The sequence below is a fragment of the Callorhinus ursinus genome, unplaced genomic scaffold, assembly GCF_003265705.2.
Source record: "Callorhinus ursinus isolate GAN/ISIS: 27379988/994484 unplaced genomic scaffold, GSC_fseal_2.0 scaffold32, whole genome shotgun sequence".
NCBI lineage: Eukaryota > Metazoa > Chordata > Mammalia > Carnivora > Otariidae > Callorhinus > Callorhinus ursinus.
Genome location: NW_027397094.1, coordinates 6,471,229 through 6,489,682, shown reverse-complemented (window position 1 = coordinate 6,489,682; position 18,454 = coordinate 6,471,229). Strand labels below are relative to the sequence as shown.

Below are 18,454 nucleotides of genomic sequence, written 5' to 3'. Positions count from 1 at the left end.
ACGTACGCTTGGGCGCTACGGTAGCAAAGATTCCTTGTGCCCATTTTATGTATTTGGAAAGGAGATCGTGTTTTCAGATCCAACGCGGAGAAGAAAGTAGAGGAATGACCTTGTCCTTTAGATGCCTCTTGACAGTGAGCGAGAAGAGCATTCTCGAATGACTCTCTGTGCTGAGCTGTGTCATGTGTGTTCTCGCGTGCCTTTGGGTCTGGGTTTCCTGTTCTGTAAAATAAATATTTACTTTTTGCACAAAGATCTTGCTACCCATTTGGGCTCTAAGACTTAACTTGTGTCAGGTCTCGGGAGGATGGAGAGTGGGCTGACGCCCTTGTTTTCCGCTGGCCTGGGACCAGCGGGCGGACCCGTGGGGGTTAGCCTTCCCGAGGTTTATTAGAAGAGTGGAGCCCAGAGGGTTTTCTGGACCTTCTCCCGCTCCTCATGGGCAGGGAGCAGCCTGCACTGCTCCCGTCTACGGGCAGGAGGGCCTCAGGAGAGTCTGGGCCAAACCCACCACTCCCCTCGTGCAGGGAAGGCTCCAGACACAAAGCTGAGGCCACAGGGTGTGGGGGGCCCCCCGCCAGCGCTCTGTAGAGCGGGGTGGGCGCGTGAGTAACCTGTGTTCTTAGCAAGTCCGCCTTCGATTTCTCCTCTGCCACACGAGGATGTCCGCTTCGGTGAGTCTGGGCCCATGAAGCACTGAGGGAAGAGCCCCGTGGTGCTGAACAGTGTGTCTGCGGTGTTAGTTGGACTGCGTCAGGGCCCCCCCATGCATGAAGAACACGGCTGCCTGAGGTCCTGTCCTGATCAGACCTGGAGAGCCTGAGGTACGTGCTGAGGACAGAAGCCTGCCATCTGCACAGGAGAAAAGAAGCCTTTCTTCCTCCTTGCTTTGTCGTAAACATGTGCTTATTCTTGGTACTGAGGAAGAGATGAGGAAGGAGAATGTGGAGTGAAGGACCGCTTTTTTTTTTTTTTTTTTTAATTGCTTTTCGGCTGTGGAATGGGTCCCACGACAGGAGTCCTGGAGGGGTGTGACCCGGGGACGGAGGTCCAACCCCTCTGTTTTGGTAACTCCCACTGCTGGTGTCAGGGCGCTATCCGTACACACAAAAGCAAGTTGCTATTTACCTTAAACACAGGAGTTTCTAGGAGAAGAGAGAACTCCAGTCTACATTCTTAACAGCCTACCAAAACATGCTGTCTGCAGTGTTTGCTTGTTCAGATGAGGTTCCTTCTGCCAGAGATATGAGGAAGCGTGACTTGTTTATGCCCAGACAGGCTCTGTGTATCCAGCTCCTACCACAGGACCTTGGCACAGGAGGTAACCCCAAAGCATCTGTGGAATGGAGCAATGGGTTTAGGAGCACGTCTGTGTGAAGCAACGGGATGGACATCCTTGCACAAGTGTTTTTTCTGGGCCTCTTGATTTGCTCCCCTGGTTAACATTTATTTAAAAAAAAAAAAAGTGGATCATTCCTTAAAAAAAGGCAGTGTATTTTAGGGACATCTCCATTTACTCAGAAAATGCTATGCATTGCTTTTGGAAACAAATTGAACTTTTATTTATTTATTATTTTAAAAAAGATTTTATTTATTTTTTGACAGAGAGTGACATAGTGAGAGAGGGAACACAAGCAGGGGGAGTGGGAGAGGGAGAAGCAGGCTTCCCGCGGCGCAGGGAGCCCGATGCGGGGCTCGATCCCAGGACCCTGGGACCATGACCTGAGCCGAAGGTGGACGCATAACGACTGAGCCACCCAGGCGCCTCTCGAATTGAAATTTTAATGTGACTCTTTCCTTAGTGTCATTTTTTTCTCTTGCTCCAGAGCTTGATTTTTACAAGTAGGAGCTTTATAATGTGGAAATTTCGTTCCCATTTTTGTCCTTGCAGAATATCTGATACCACTGATTTCATTAGTTCTGGCTTGAAGCTAAAGTTGGGCAGACTAGGGGCGCCTGGGTGGCTCAGTCGTTAGGCGTCCGCCTTCGGCTCGGGTCATGGTCCCAGGGTCCTGGGATCGAGCCCCGCATCGGGCTCCCTGCTCAGCGGGGAGTCTGCTTCTCCCTCTCCCACTCCCCCTGCTTGTGTTCCCTCTCTTGCTGTGTCTCTCTCTGTAAAATAAAATAATAAATAAATAAATAAATAAATAAATAAATAAATAAATAAATTGAAATAAATAAAATAAAAGAGGTGTGTCCTCTTCTCTTCTGCTGTAGAAACGCAAGGGAAAGGTGGCAGGAGGCTCTGCCTTGGTGAGCAGCTCCCAGGCTGTCGGGGCCCTGCCCGGATGGCTGGTATTTTGAGTGTGTGACCCATTCCCTAGCTGGTGTTTCTAGGTCATAATGTGCTCTCTATAAAGGGCCTGAGTGGGGTCTTTCCAGCTTTTGTGTTTCTGTGGCCCGTGGTGTGTTTATGCGAGTGTGGACCTCCCAAGTGAGTTCCCTTTCCCAGTGTTGTCCTTTTAGGGGCTTTTGCTGTGACTGTGCTTTAGATTTTAATTTAGAATCGTTAGTGGCTTTGGTCCTTTCACTCCTTGGCCCCGTTAACTGATCTTCAGTATCATTATGCCTTCGGTCGTCTTTGGGCTGTCTCTTGCCTTTCTCCGGCCTGCTCCTCGTCTGTGTCTTAGTCTCCAAGTACGACTCTTCCTCCTCACTAGGAGATAGTGCGGTGTCGTGGCTAAGAACCAGGAGCGAAGCCAGCCTGGGTTTGAATCCCATCCCTGCCGTTTATTAGCCGAGCAGTCTCCAGTGCATGATTCCGTTTTGTTTCTTTGTGACAAGTATTAACATTTCTGAGTTTTCCACTGGCCAGCAAACCTCTGATCGTGGCTGCTGCCCTCACTTTGCTCCCAAGATGGGTATGCATGGATCACAGGAGCACTTTGTGCCTCATTGTGAAATGAAACGTTTCTTTAAGCCTTTTTCTGGCCTCCTAGTAAAGTGGTGGGAACCTATTTGAGCTTACGAGGACACCTCCCTTTTTTGGTGACATTGCCCAGGCCCCTGCTTTGCCTCCTCAGGATGAGGATCGCGTGCGTCTTTTGTTTGCCATGAGCTTTACGAAACTGTTTGCAGGCGTGTTGTCTTTCAGCCCGATCACGACACTGGGCTGTGGGACTGCTAGGAGTCCCATTCTCTCGGTGAAGAAACCCCTAGGCTGGCGGAATTAAACACCATGCTCGAGGCCTTCCGGGCAGATGGGGAGCGTTGTTCTGTGCGACTGCAGAGCATGTGCTCTTAATGACCGTGGGGCACTGTCTCTCGTTGAGGAGGCTCAGACCCCTCGAAGTACACTAGCTCCTTGGGAGGCAAGAGTCTAATCGTCCGAAATGACACATCGTAGGGCACGAGAGCCTTTCTCCGCTTCCACAGCCTTCGTGCAAGTGCCGTCCGTGGACGTCTTGGCACCCACATGCTCTCAGTTTGCCTGCCCGCCAGACCCTTCCTCTTCGGGGAGCAGGCGTGGCCTTGCCCTAGAGGACACAGTGTCCATTCAGAACAGGAGTGTGGAGGTGCCGGGTGGCTCTGTCAGTTAAGCGACTGACTCTTGGTTTCGCTCAGGTCACGGGCTCAGGTCACGAGTTGGAGCCCCGGGGTCAGGTTCCCCGGTCAGCGGGGAGTCCCGCTTGGGACTTTCTCTCCCTCTCCCTCTGCTCGTGTGTGCCCTCTCTCTCTCAAATGAATAAATACATCTTAAAAAAACAAAACAGCGCAGAGTGTGTTCCTTTCGGGCAGGTTTTTGTGTGACTCTTGTGGAATGTTGACATTGTATAAGCAGCATGATCAAGAAGTTCTGGGCTGTTAGCAGTCCCAGCCAGGACTTCCACATGCAGATCCTTCTATTTAAGCGCATCAGCTAAGTTCATTGCTTGTGTTCTGGTGATGTTACCACCACACTGCATTCTTGTAAATGCACTTCACACCCACCACCGTATAACCCCTTCCCCGCCCCCAGCATTTGGCACAGTGCCTGCTGCCAGGTGGATAGTTCATTCATGCCACTTGTTAAAGTCGTTTATTCTTTTGAATAGCCATAATGGTGGCAAATTACCAACTTTGAGGAGGAACTTGATTCTGCGAACCTATTAAAATATTTTCCACTAAAGCAAAGAACTTGGGTCTTGTTAAAAAGATCAGGACTGGGGCTCTTGGGTGGCTCAGTTGGTTAGGCGACTGCCTTTGGCTGAGGTCACGATCCCAGAGTTCTGGGATCGAGTCCCACATCGGGCTCCTGGCTCAGTGGGGAGCCTGCTTTCCCCTCTGAGCCTCTCCCCTCTCATGCTGTTTCTCACTCTTTCTCTCCCCCTACTCTCTCTCAAATAAATAAATAAATAAAATCTTAAAAAAAAAAGATCAGGACTAAGCCATAATGAAACAGATTTTTCTCGTGGGCATTGGGTTTTGAAGGCAAAAGAGTGGTCAGCCTATTCTGAGCAGTCAGCATCATCGGAGTGAGTCCCAAAGAAGATGATGTAGGAGGGGGCAAGGAGCACTTTTATTCAGATAGAAAGTTCTGTTTAAAAGTTGCTGTTGCTGGGGCACCTGGGTGGCTCAGTCGGTTAAGTGTCTGCCTTCGGCTCAGGTCATGATCTCAGGGTCCTGGGATCGAGCCCCAAGTTGGGCTCCTTGCTCTTCAGGGAGCCTGCTTCTCCCTCTGCCTCTGCCTCTGTCTCTCCCCCTGCTTGTGCTCTCTCTCTCTCTCTCTCTCAAATGAATAAATGAAATCTATAAAAAAAATAAGAGTTGCTGTTGCCTTTCTTGTGGGTCTTTTTTTTTTTTTTTCTTGAAAGCCTCGCTGACAATTCTGTGCTCTTGTTGATGAGGCTGGGATGTGAATCTAGCCGTGGTGATAGCTGCCTGCTATTCTCAGTGTGGCTGTTCTTCCCCACAGATGCCCGCTGAGTACTTGGCATTGCACACCAGAAGAATTAGCCCTGATGGAAATGATTCATTCCCTCTTTCAAGAATTAATCATCAACAAAGGAAACACAGAGCTGCTGTCCAGAATGGTCACAAGTGCACAGTTAGAGGTTTCTGCGTGCACGTTAGTAAAGGTCATCCGCCAGGACGGGCGTTTTTATTGGACACTCTGCTCAGAACAACTTGGGAAAGTTTGATGTTCTCATCAGAAGTCTGATTTGACCTCTCCCCAATGTTCACATAGGGAAAGAGGCTGAATTCAATGGACTGTAGACCAGAATTGCAATTGTGGCCATGAATTTAATAGACTCCCATACTTGTATTAGTAGACCCAGCAGTTGCCGTTATGTCTTGCAGACAGGTTCTGTGGTGGGCACTGTGTGTGTGTTCTCTCTAGTCTACATAACTTCTCTCCGCACTGTGTGTCATTGTCCTTCTCTTCCAGGCCTGGAAACTGAGTTCTGGAAGGATTCAGTAACGGACAAACACCACTCCGCGGGTACACAGCAGAGGTGTCGTTCAAGCCTGTCTGTCCAGCCCGAGTCAAACCTCCTCCACTGTTCATGGTTTTTTGAAAGTCTTCCACGCCAAGTGACCAGCCTAGAGGGCTCTTGCTAGCGGTGAGCACAGGGCTCCTTCCTCTCGGTGTTGGGTATGATCTCTTAAGTCCCTGACTTGAGTCCTTCCCTGCTAACTCTTATTGATGTTGGTAAGTTCTTCCCTTGTTAGTAGGAGGCTTTCTGGATTTATGTGCATTTGTTCCATTCTCTCCTTTCTCTGTGGCCCCCAGACTCTCACCCCCACCCCACACACATGCACACACGCACCCTACAGGTTTGGAAAACTTGAGGCTTCCGTCTATTCTATAACTGAGGTGACAGTGTCTCTTTTTATAATTAATATGATTCTCCTCTCTCGGGATGACAACACTGAGGCTTCGGGTGAGGAAGTGAGGTAGAGTAGCAGGTGCCTATCTTGTAAGTCTGATCCACTTGGAGCCATATATCCTTCCCATAAAATGAGTAATAGTTGCATTGTATCTGGTGGAAGTGGGGTGTTTTCATTTGGGGTTCTTCTGTGAAATGAAAGAAAGCAGAACTTCTTGTCCCTAGGTTGTGGACCCTAAAATGTTATGAAATTAAAAAACCCAAGTAAAGCATGGTTCAATTCTGAACCAATCCTTGCTCTGGGAACAAGGAAGGCCCTTTGCTGGGCATATAACATTACTCTGTGAATTATGAATCTCCAATATTCAGACTGGACATATGGACAAGTTAGCAAGTCTGATCATTGAGCATGGGTGTCCCTGGTTCTGGGATAATACCCTTGTTGGGTCAAAGCATGCTTGACTCGGCAGATTTTATCTTTCATCTTATTTAATCCTCTGAACCACACAGTATAGTGGGGAGCATCCGATCCTCTTTCAGAAAAGTAGAAATTGAGGCTGGGAAGAGACGAATGGACTTTGCCAAGGTTGCGTGGCTAGTGAGTGGTAGGACTTTGAACCAAGGTTTTGCCTGTGTGGTGTCCTTCTGTTGATGTTGGTGGTTTGGGTTCCCTAATGATTGATCTTTCCTGTTCTGTAAGTTTTAAACAACATGGGAAATAGAGCAAGGATCAAATGGGAACCAACATGGATGGTCAGTTAATTATTGGTAAAGCAGGACTGGAGACCTCACAAGCATGTCTGAAACTAAAATGTGTGTTTGACTCCAGCAGCCTCCTAGATCTCCAGTATCAGTCGGGCTTTTGGAGAGCTGGAGGGAGCCCCAGGCTGCGCCGCTCAGTGCTCGGCGTGGCTGAGCCCTTAGTTAGTGCTTCTTCACACACTGCCAGGCAAATCTGTCACTCACCTTCCAGAAGAGTTTAAGGAGGGGCTGGGGCAGGCAGAGAGAAAACTGGCTTAGTCTGATACTGCTTCCTCTCAGGAAACAGACTAAAATCTCTTCCCAAAAGCATAAGGCAGGGCATTGTGTGTGTGTGGAGGGGGGGCAGGGAAGGGGGGAGGAGGAGGCTCTCCACCCCAAATCCCAGCTGTTGAAATACTGCTCTTGAAATCTTTTTCTCTCTTAGGGTGTTCTCTGCTGTTACTCTGTCCTTCCTTTTTGGTTTTGAAGAGAAAGGAAGGGATGACTATTTTTCTCTCTGTTTTGGTTTGAAGAAAGGAAAAGACGAACGTAGAAATCCAGAAATGGTCTTTCTGAGCCCTGTGACTAATCGGACCCCTTCTCCTCGTGGCAGGTGATGGAAATGTGCTGGAGCAATGGGAGAAGCTGGTAACTTCTAGGAAGCCAAGATGACAAGAATTGTTTTAAATAATCAGTAAGTGAGATTTTGTTAGTCCTTTGGAACTCTTTCAATTACCAGTGAACATTCTCTGAGAAACCATGGTAAATGAGTAGCTCAGTCAAACAGCTTAAAAGTCTGAGGGAGAAAATGTTTAAAAAATAAATATTCCAACACTTCAAAAAATTGATGCTAACATTTGCGCAATTACCTCTGTAGGTGTGTCCTTTTTAGTTGGGTGTAGCAGTTGGGCAGACAGAGCAAAAGTATTTAATGGATTAAAGGAGGACTCCTTTTAACTTTGGAATAGCCCTTCTCAAATACAGACATTCTTGTTCCCACTGGTTCAGTGAGCACCACGGCTTACTGACCTTGGGTGCACACGTTTTGGGAAGTCCATGTGAGTACACTGGGTGAATATGAATAAAATTGAGCTCTCTGTCTGCTCCCTCCCCAGTCCCTCTTTGAGTATCTACCTTGTCTTTTACACTTTGGAGGCTACTACTGGTTGCTGATGATCTGACAGTTAAATGTGGTTGCTTCTCGTTTCATTATGATGGTGACAATGTTAGGGCGTGAGGTTGCCGAATGAAAAGATTGTATATTTCTGAGTCAGACATTCCCCAACCTGACTCTTGCCTTTGTGCTTTTTTTAATTTTCTTTTCTATTTTATTTATTTATTTATTTATTTATTTATTTATTTATTTATTTATTTATTTAATGTAGGCCTTTGTGCTTTTATAGTAGTTATTCCGCCTCTCAACCTCTGTATAGTGGACTCGATCATCCCTCTCATGAGAGGAAAGACTGTGGGTAGTACTCTGTGCTCTGACGGTGCCTTATGGGGCCACAATAGAAGTATGGCTGGCCCTTCAGCAGCCCGGGTTTGAACACCCAGGTCCACTTGTACGTGGATTTTTTTATTTTACGGTACTTTAAATGGATTTTCTCTTCCTTGGGATTTCCACTGTAACATTTTCTCCAGCTTACCTTGTTGTAAAAATACAGTATATAATACGTAGAGGCATACGATATCTGTGTTCATCGACTCTTGATGTCATCAGTAGGCGATCAGTAGTTAAGTTTCTGGAGAGTCCAGAGTTACATGCGGATTTTTGACTGCGTGGGAGGTGGGTGCCCCCAACCCAGTGTGGCTTGTGGGTCACCTGTAGTTGCTTTCCTTCCTTTTATTTATATCATGATGTACAGTTCACAAGCCCATATTTGACTCAGACTGACCAGCTCCACCTCCTTAGCTTCTGTCGGGCCATGGGGGTCACTGTTGTGGGCACTGATGTGCAGACAAAGGTTAAGAGTTGGCCGGCTGCGAAGCGGGGGCAGGAGGGAGGACCAGAGGGAGGATGGAGAGGGATGGGAGGGGAAACGGGAGGGAGGATGGGGGCAGGGAGGGAGGAGGGACGAAAGGGGGTGTGGAAGGAGAACTGGAGGGAGGACAGACGGAGGACTGGGTTATAGTGCTTACTGATTTCTGTGGTGTAAATGCTCCCTGCGCGGCTGATTTCCCCTCCCCAGCAAGGTCAGTGCAAGCTGAGCTGAGAAGCGCTGGGCAGGCGCACCCTTTAATACCAGACACACGCACGCACACGCGTGCACGCGCACACACACACGCGCGCGCGCACACACGCGCGCGCACGCAGTAGGGAGTGCAAGGAACACCAAGAGCCTAAACCGTAGTAAAACAGGTAGTGGTGAGTTCGCATTTTATTACCTTTGTTTTTAGTCTCATTTACTTCAATCGTACGTTTCTGTAACGTCACTTTGAACGATGGCTGTGTGGAACGGGCTTGCCGGAAACCCCGAGAGTCTGAGGGTCGGGCCCAGGGCTGGTAGGACAGCCCTGGCTGTAGGTTCCCTGTGGCGAAGGCATCTGTGAGCATCTCTTCCATTATCTGTCTTGGCCCTGGGGGTGTGAGTTTGGTTGCATTGGTCCAAGCAAGGTCTGCTTTTGAATCTGTGCTCCGTAGCTCATGTTGCCATGCTCACCTGGCTTCTGGAACTGAGGAGAGGCCCTGAGGCCAGTTTCGAGCATCAACCTCTTTTCTTAGGCGTGTTAACCCGGCTCTGTGGCTGCCACGGTCCCCTTGGCCTCACGCCCTTCCGAGTTTCTGCTGTCGCTTCGCTGTGCTCCCTGAACCTGAGTCGTCCGGTAGGGACACTCCGGGGACCACGCACCGTGGCGTGTAGCTTTGCTTTTGTTTGGAAATTAAGTTTTAATGAACGTGACTTGTTTCTAGAGAGAGAGAGAGAAACAAAACAGGACAATACCTGGGCAGTTTCAAGTTCACGCTGGCTTGATGAAAATCCTGGGGAGTGGAATGGAGGGCAGAATGGACGCTGGGTCAGATGGCCCAGTGTTTCCTCCGCGTGCTGGCTTGCCCTTTCCAAGGGAACAATTGGAGCCTGAAATTGCTAAGTGACAGCTAAGATTGTGGGGGTTGTTTTTATTTTAAATCTCATCCACCTCGCTCTCAAAACACATTCTTTATTGAACCTAAAAAAAAAAAATGCCTTGGATATTTCAAAACATTGGTTGATGTTGATTCCCTGAAGCAGACTTACATAATCTTAAGACATTTATTTCCTCCTAAAACAATAGATATTTATAGTTCCTACGGAGTCAAGGACAGACTTGGATTATTGCAAAAGCAGTTCTTGTCCCTTTCACGCTGAAACGGATGGATGGAAGTCTGAGACACTTACCTCTGGATTAAGAAATATTGACCCGTGTCTCAATCAAGATAAATAAGGGTGTCTTTGGTCACAGTGAAAGCAGACTTGGGAGAAATAAGCAACAGAACAACCTCACCACACATAAAATATTCTGATTTATGATTTCTCTCCCCAGGAGGCCCCTGCTGCTGTTTCCGGACATCCCCAGTGTAGACGAGTGTTTGATCAGAAAGCTGTCAGGTGTCTGGTCCTCAGACGTGCAAATGTTAGAGCCATGGATGGTGTGCCATCAGCACACTCAGGAGTGTGAGTCGTGGGTTACGAGGGTAAATTCCAGTGCAAATGAGACAGGCTCATTCCACATCAGGAACTGATCAGGTCCGAACATAGAAAGCCGTGATTTCAAAACAGATGTGGTTGATGTCATAAGAGATATAGTAAGTATTCTGGAAACCACCAGGAGAGAGAAATTACCTGTGTGGCAGGAGTGGTGAGGTCAAAGAGACTTTCAGGAGCAGATGGTGTTTGTAGTGGGTATTTAATAATTAATGCCTTTTAATTAAAATACCTATTTTAAAAGTTATAAAAGTCATCCATGCTAATTGGAAAGAACTTTAAAAATGTAAATTCATCAACATTTTCACTACCTAGAGATACCATTATTAACCTTGTTTGGGGTTGGTTGGTTTGTTTGTTTGTTTTGTATTTTGCCATACTCTTTCTAAGCCTGAATGAGATATGTACTTTTTTTCTTCCTGAAATGGATTATTTGTTATAAATATTGTTTTGATACCTAATTTGATTGACAGTATACTGAAACCATGCCACATTAATGAATACACAGTGACATCCCCTTTGTTACTGTTACACAGCATTTCACGTGTTCCGTGGTCTGTAATGTATTGAACCAGGTCCCCAGAGTGGGCATTTTGGTTGTGCTCAACTTCTCCTTCCAGAAAGCACACTATGGTGAACATCTTTGTGCATGCGTTGTGGTGCACCTCCCCAGTTCTGTGGGCAGGATCTTTGAGCAGAGTTGGGGCAGTGCTGAGGGCACATTCTGGCTAGAAGAAAGAGTGTGAGCAAAGAGGCAGAGGTGGGAAAGGAAGATGTCAGTCTGGAGAAGGGGTGAATTGTAGTTGAGCAGAATGCTAAGAAAGGAGAAGTAGCACTAATTGGGGCTGTCGGTGGAAGATGGGGCTCTCCCATGCCAAGCCCTTTATTCATTCTCAGTTGGGAGGCAGACTGGGATCTGTAGCCTAGTTCAAACGAAGAGTCTGAGTATCTTCAGTTTTCCTTAAGTTCCCTCGTCTGGGGAAGAAGTAATTAATTAATTGTTATAGATAATAGATAATTAGATATTAGTTATAGATAATAGATAATTAATAGTTCTGCTTTCCAGAACGTCTTGAGAGCCTTAAGAAACCAACAGATTGGGGAGTGAATAATTAATGGAAGTCAGGAAGAGAGTATGTATGAATAGAAAAGACTGTAAGATTAGAGGAGACTGTGGTTTTGAAAAGTAAAGGAAACATCATTAATTTATGTATTTCATACACTTATAAACAAACTGTGAATAAAATGTAAAGACAGTTTGGGAAAGATATGGATTAGGAGACAAGTATCATAATTTAATAATAATACTGTCTTCTATTTCCTAGAGCTTTGATGTGCTCGTATGTTTTAAATGCATCGTTTTACCTAATTTCTCAAAAACTTCCTCAGGAAGAGTGCAGGATTATCTCTATTTTGCAGGTGAAACGGAGGCCTCCCAGGCTGGCTTTGGGGAGGCGACACCGGACTTGGAGTTGGAGTTCAGGGGCTGCTAGGGCCTTGGGCAGGTCTGGGGACTTCGCTGGGAGGGTCGTGAGGCCATCGTAAGACCTGGAAGGTGATGCGGAGGAACTGCTTTCTGTCCTAGGGTGGCTTCTTTCATCTTCACTGCAGGGAAGAAAACACTTCCTCAGCCATTTTCTCTTCCCTTTGTGGTAGATCACACTGTTGTCAAAACAGTGTCAAAACACTGTTCCTTCCTACCCACCCTCCATCTCACTTTCTCACCCCAGTGAGGGTTGGCCCCAGGGGCTTTCTTGGCCATAGGACTTAACTTTGGCCAAAACAGTGTGAACGGTGAGGACACATGCCATTTCCCAGCAGAAGCTTTACATCAGGCCTTGGTCTGCCTTTTCTCTCTTGTCCGTGCCGTGAGACCGCATGTCCCAGTCAGGGGTGCTCCTTCTCTGGTCCCCGTGAAGAGTACATGCAGGCCAGCCACAGCTCACCTCCAAGGAACCAAACAGGAACCAGGAATAGTAAGTCCTTTCTCTGTGTTGGCCTCCAAAATGTTGGTTGTCTTCGATACCACAGCACCCCAGGATCATGACCTGAGCCCAAGGCAGATGCCTAACCAGCTGAGCCACCCACATGTCCCACTTCGTTTTGTTTCTTTTTTTTTTTAAGATTTTATTTATTTATTTGAGAGAGAGAGAATGAGAGAGAGAGAGCACGAGAGGGAAGGGGGTCAGAGGGAGAAGCAGACTCCCCGCCGAGCAGGGAGCCCGACACGGGACTCGATCCCGGGACTCCAGGATCATGACCCGAGCCGAAGGCAGTCGCTCAACCAACTGAGCCACCCAGGCACCCCTCATTTTATTTCTTCAAACACTCGTAGCACATGTCCCAGGTCAAGGTCTGGATGTCTAGAGGTTTCAAATAATCCAAGCCCTGGCTCTTTGAGCTCGGCGTGCCTGAGCACCGTGTATCCAGCAGCTATGGAACGGGGCACACGGTTGGGACACACAGACCAGTGTCACATGGTCACGGGTAGGCTGTGCTCCGGGAGGTGAGCCCCCTCTGTCGTGTGCCGTCCTTATGATGCCCTTGGAATGGCATTGCCCTGCATCACTCAAGCTCATCTCCCCGCCTCCTCGGCTCGTGTTTACTGCACTGTCTAGTTTGTGCTAAGTGTTAGATTTTCTTATTCCCGTCTTGTAGCGAAACAATTTGTACCAACTCATCCACTAGATTAGTGTATATGTCTTTTCTTTTGACATGTGTCGTAAACTGTTCAACCTCACAGATGACGTATCTAAAATTTTTCCCTCGCAGAATAAATTGCCTAACATGTTATTACAACAAAATTAAACTCTTTGTAAATTCTTGACTGTTTTCATTGATCCCCCCCCCCCCCAAGTTATTGGTTCTTTTTTCCGTGATGTATGAAGTGGAGGTCATTGTTGTCAGAGTGCTCCTTTGCATTTTCCCTTTATGGTGTCTGATGTGAGAAGGCTCTGTGTGGGCTCAATAATTTACCGTACGCCAATCTGGAATAATTTGGAGTTGACCTGTCATATTTCAGATCCGGTGTCTAATAAGCCGACAGGTGTTCAGGGGCTCTGACTGGATTTCATGTTTCCTAGTGACTCATCCTGGCTTTGGACCATGGCGTGGAACCAAAAGCTCGGAGAGTTGACTAGTCTGACGAGTAGTTTCTGGGCTAAGACAGTGCACGATTTAGCTACTCAGTCATTCAGTGATTTTCTGTCTTGCTACTTCTGACCACCTCTCCACTTTGATTTCAAAAGGCACGTGGCTCATTTACTATTCAAGTCCAAGGGGACCAAGGGCTTTCACCCTTTTCTGTCCAATAAGGACAGAAAGAAAGGGGTACAGCCCCAGACAGGAAAGAACAGTCAGGGAACTGCCCTGGCGTATCGGTAGGGTCTGCTCTTAAGGTTGGGTGGCGGGTTCATGATTGTTGATATTAATATTATTTTTCCTGACAGATACATTAAATATATTCTCTTGTATGTATTAAATACTATATAACCAAAAAGGCTTTTTTTGAAGTGTAAAACACTGTTAAAAGCATCCATTGTGTTTATATTGGCAGAAGTGAGTCACAACAGTTATCTTTCCAACTTTAGTTTTCTTTTAAAACCTTAGATGGGCGTTTTAATAAATAGTGCCCTCTTTTTTCAACAGGGCACAATAATTTTATTTTGAAGACACTATTTATTGACCTTTGATTTTCAGAGGTTCTTCAGGTAAATATAGGCATCAGTACAGTTTAGGGCTCAGACAGAGAAATAGTTTCTCTTGTTCTACCACGGAGAAGTATCCTCTGTTAGGAAGGATATAGAGGGGGCGCCTGGGTGGCGCAGTCGGTTAAACGTCTGCCTTCGGCTCAGGTCATGATCTCCGGGTCCTGGGATCGAGTTCTGCGTCAGGCTCCCTGCTCAGCCCCTCCCCCTGCTCATGCTCTTTCTGTCTCAAATAAATAAATAAAATCTTAAAAAAAAAAAAAAAGGAAGGCTATAGAAAGTTAATGTCTAGTTATTGACAGTGACTGGCCAGTAGTCCCTTCCCTTTTTTGCAGGAAAATCTCAGTGTTTACTTACACGGAGTCTGAAACACTAGCCCTGTCCTCTCAGCTGTAAGCCCATGCCTGCCTGGTAGTTGTGGGGACCAGGCATAATAGCCCAGCTTTGGGATCAAACGTACATGGCTTTGAAGCTGGCTCTACGCGTCTTAGCAGTTGACCTTCCGCTCAGAACCTTCTTGATTCCCAGTTAACAGTGGGCTCGGTACAGCTGTTAACACCCACCTTGCTGTGTTGTGTACACATGAAATGGGAAATAATGTGTGCGCAACAGAAGGCACAGTCGTGACTAGATCCTCAGTAAATGAATTAAATTGAGCATGTCTTTTGCTCGTTCTAGGTGGAATTTCCAGTACATTTTCCTATAGGAGCAATGTTAAGAATGAGGTTTGAGTAGAGTATTAGAAAAACTATTAACCTTATACTTGAGATCAATCATAAGTTAAATAGGCTTTGAAAAGCTGGCCAGAGAAGCCAGTGTCTATGTTTTGTCTCTCGTGAAATGCATTTCAAGTGCTGCGTGAGAGTTCATTGACTTCAGACTTTAGAAGTGAACTTTTAGAATGTAATTTATTACCAGGCTGAGGGCTGTTTAGATAACCTTTTGCTCGGACATAAAATGGAATTTCTTGACAGGCAGTCATGTTTTTCAGGCAAATGAGCCCTCCTTTCTACTTTGGGGAAGTAAACTCACCTTCTGGAGACCTTACTGCTCTTCCCACCAATCCAATTAGGTAGTTCGAGTGTAGACTGGCCAAACAGGAGACCTTGACCACTGGGTGGGCGCATGGCCCCATGGGACCAGGGTGAGTTTTCCCTGAGACTCTATACAATTACAACTGTGGAATAGTCCCTCTCGGTGGCAGAGCTGGGAGTTCAGTGAAAGAAGACAGATTTCAGGAAGGGAGAATGGAACCAATCTATAGAAGCAGAGGTGCCATCTGGTCCTGGTGGGGTTCATGTTGAGTTGGTCCTAAAACCCAGCTGCCTCTATGGCTTTTCCTGTTGCTGGGTTACGTAGAGTCAACACATTCCACTTTGCTCTTATTTATCTATTTTTTAATTTTTAAAAATTTATATATTTTCAAGTTTAAATTCAGTTGCTTAACATATAATGTATTAATTGGTTTCAGGGGTAGAGGCCAGTGATTCATGAGTCTTACATAATTCCCAGTGCTCAGTCCATCACGTGCCCACCTTGCTTTTACTGGGGATGCTTCAAGTGTCACTTCTGTTACCCGCAAGCTAGAGAATGGTGACTAATTCATCTGTTTCGACTTGGCATATATAAGAAGTTGTGTCTTTGTAATGGCAATTATAATAAATATAATTACATAGTAGGGCAGCTGGTTTATGACATAGCTTTTTGAGAACAATGGTAGTGTTTATTCCTACCTTATAAAAGCAGAAACCTATTAGCACTAATCAAAGGATAGTAGTAACTCTGTGTGTGTGTGTGTGTGTGTGTGTGTGTGTGTGTGAGAGAGAGAGAGAGAGAGAAAGAATGACTCTTAGAACACACTGATGGTCACCAGAGGGGAGGTGGGGGATGGGGGAACAGGTAATGGAGGAAGGGGAAGGAGGGCACTTGTCTTGATGAGCACTGGGTGATTAATATTAAAACTTAAAAAAAGAGAGAGAATGACTCTTGATAGGAGTGTGCTCTAAGGCAAACATCTTACAATGTTTGATTTTAAACCATATAAACAAATACATAAGATGGTGCTCGTAGTTACAAGTTGCCTTGAAGAACTGCCTTGTGCTACCGTTGACAGTGAGGGGCACTAGAAGGTAAACAGTAGATGTTCGTGGTTCTCCTATGTATGTCGAGGGAGATCTTTAAGGAGGAATTGGTACTTTGACAAGGTTGCCAAATGTGTGTTTATGTGTGCCTTACTAGAAGGGGGAAGATAGAATGCCTCTGTTTTCTTCAGTGGGTTAGTGTTGGAGGAACTGAGAATTTATGTGATGACACTCTTTTGTAAACCCTACTTCCCTGTAGGAAGTATCTGATTTGCTCTCTCGGTAGTCGCGTTCTGTAATGTTGGAACATGTCAGAGAGAGCAAAGAAACACATCTGCCGCTTGAGTTCTGCGTGCCAACTGGTTTGAACAGCTATAATATTTGCTGCTTCTTGATGTGTCAGCAGTCAGAAGGAAAGTTTTCCTTTCTCCTTTGTGGCTGTTACCGAACCAAAGCATCAGTTATATCAACATGACCGTGTATTCAGAATTGGCTGTGTCCTGGGAGTGGGGAGCAGATACAAAGCCTTTGAGACACAATCTCTTCCTCAGATGGACTTCTATCATCTGGCCAGAGAAAAGGGTTGGCGGGGGGATCTCAAATCGAAGGAAGATGCTAAGGTTGTGTCAGTTTTGAGAGGGAGGTATGAAGAATAAGGTCTGTAGGCATTTGGAGGAAAGGAGAGCTCTCCAAGGCTTTTAGCCAGTGGGGGGCGAGGGGGGAATGTTCCAGGAAAAGGGAGGGTCTGGAAGGTCACTACTAGTGTGAAGAGTGAGAGACGGTCTACAGCCAAGGGGTGTGATGTGGGCCTCCATGTGGAGGTGGTACTGCGCCCCCTGCTTTAGGGGAACAAGTAGACCAGTTGCCTTATTTGATGGAGAGTTTTTAAGGTGGACAGTGGGGGTTGGAAAGGTGGAGGCCAGTGTCTGAATGACTGAACATCATGGCATTGGGCCCATGGGCTAATTGTCACCTTTTGTGAACTATACACCCATAGTCTCTACTACTGATAGTTTTGTACTGTAGGCAAAAAAGACATCCTAGAAACAGTGCATTTTAGCAACACTGGCAACTGTGTCTTTACTTTGGAAGCATAATAAGGATTATTGTAAACATCTTTCAACTGCTTTGAGTTAATGATCGCAGGTAGACATGTATGAAGCCCTCCTTCCTGGACAGAGCACCCATTCTGTGAATTTTAAGCTTGACTGGGTCCTATGCAATAGAAACAAAGTAAATCATCTCTCTCTTTTCTGGATGGCTACCTTGCCCTTTCTCTTTCACGGGATCTCGTATCTCGCTGCATCTGTGTACGCTGCCCACGCAGACAATTGCATTTTTCAGGCTGCAGGTGTTAAGTTTCCTGAGTTGCCTGCATACATACCAGTTTTATATGTACAACCTTCCCATATAAAAGAGCTGCTATTCTTGGTGTTAACAGCCAACATAGTGTCAGTTTGGCCAGTATAACTGGTGATAATAATTTTGTAAATAGAAGGTCACTGTGCTTAAAAATACATATTAATTTGCATGAATGTTTGAGGAAAGTTGCCTATAAAGCATATGTTTTCCTTTTGATCTCTACTATAAAACCACAGCTGTTTAATTGATAGAGGGAAGGTTTATGACATGGTGGCTGGGTTTTCATGTTTATCCTGTAATGGTGATGATGCCTTGGGAGCACAGAGGGAGGGGACCTGGCAGCTGGAAGAGCAGTCGGGGGACACTCAGCCTTGGTGACCTGGCATGGGGGAATGAATGTCTGAACCAGGAATGGGAAGAATGGTACAGAAATGGGGGACACAGTAGGAGGCTGTCCTCATACCTGTTGATAGTGAATGAGAAAGAGAGAGAGAGAGAGAGCGAGCACTCAGATGACTCTAGAATTTAACTTAAAGTTTCTAGGATGATGAGATTACCTTTATGTGAAAGTCAAAGAGAGATTTTTCAGCTCCATCAACTAGACTATGGGCCATTTTATGCCTGTTGCTAAGGATAAATAGGAGGTTATAGGCTTACCTTTTGCCTGCCCTTTTTGACCATAAGTTGGTCTTTCGGGCGGAAGAACTCATGGAGCCCTTCAGAGAGATGAAGTGGTTGACTTAGTGCCGCGCTCCTGGTCACTTGTGGGCACAGCTGGGATTAGGGCTGGAGCTCTGGACTCCTGGTGCAGTGCTCTTTCCACTCTTCCATGCTGGTTTGGAGAAAATCCCATTTTAGAAGGGGTCTTTGATCTCACTTTATTTTTTTTTAAAGATTTTATTTATTTATTTGAGAGAGAGAGAATGAGAGATAGAGAGCACGAGAGGGAAGAGGGTCAGAGGGAGAAGCAGACTCCCTGCTGAGCAGGGAGCCCGATGCAGGACTCGATCCCGGGACTCCAGGATCATGACCTGAGCCGAAGGCAGTCGCTTAACCAACTGAGCCAC

The 18,454-nt window shown here is 46.3% G+C and overlaps 1 protein-coding gene across 24 annotated transcripts in view; it reads left to right on the top strand.

Annotated features, from left to right (window-relative positions):
- SGMS1 (sphingomyelin synthase 1) overlaps positions 1-18,454 on the top strand; it is a 266,979-nt gene that overhangs the window by 151,067 nt on the left and 97,458 nt on the right. For 14 of the 24 annotated variants that reach the window (XR_012374270.1, XR_012374268.1, XR_012374273.1 and 11 more), the window contains one exon: positions 7,165-7,245. The exons of 2 other annotated variants lie outside the window; for them this stretch is intronic. The gene's annotated coding sequence lies outside the window, so the exon portion shown is untranslated. 8 more of the 24 variants (XR_012374274.1, XR_012374266.1, XR_012374276.1 and 5 more) reach the window with 7 other exon arrangements.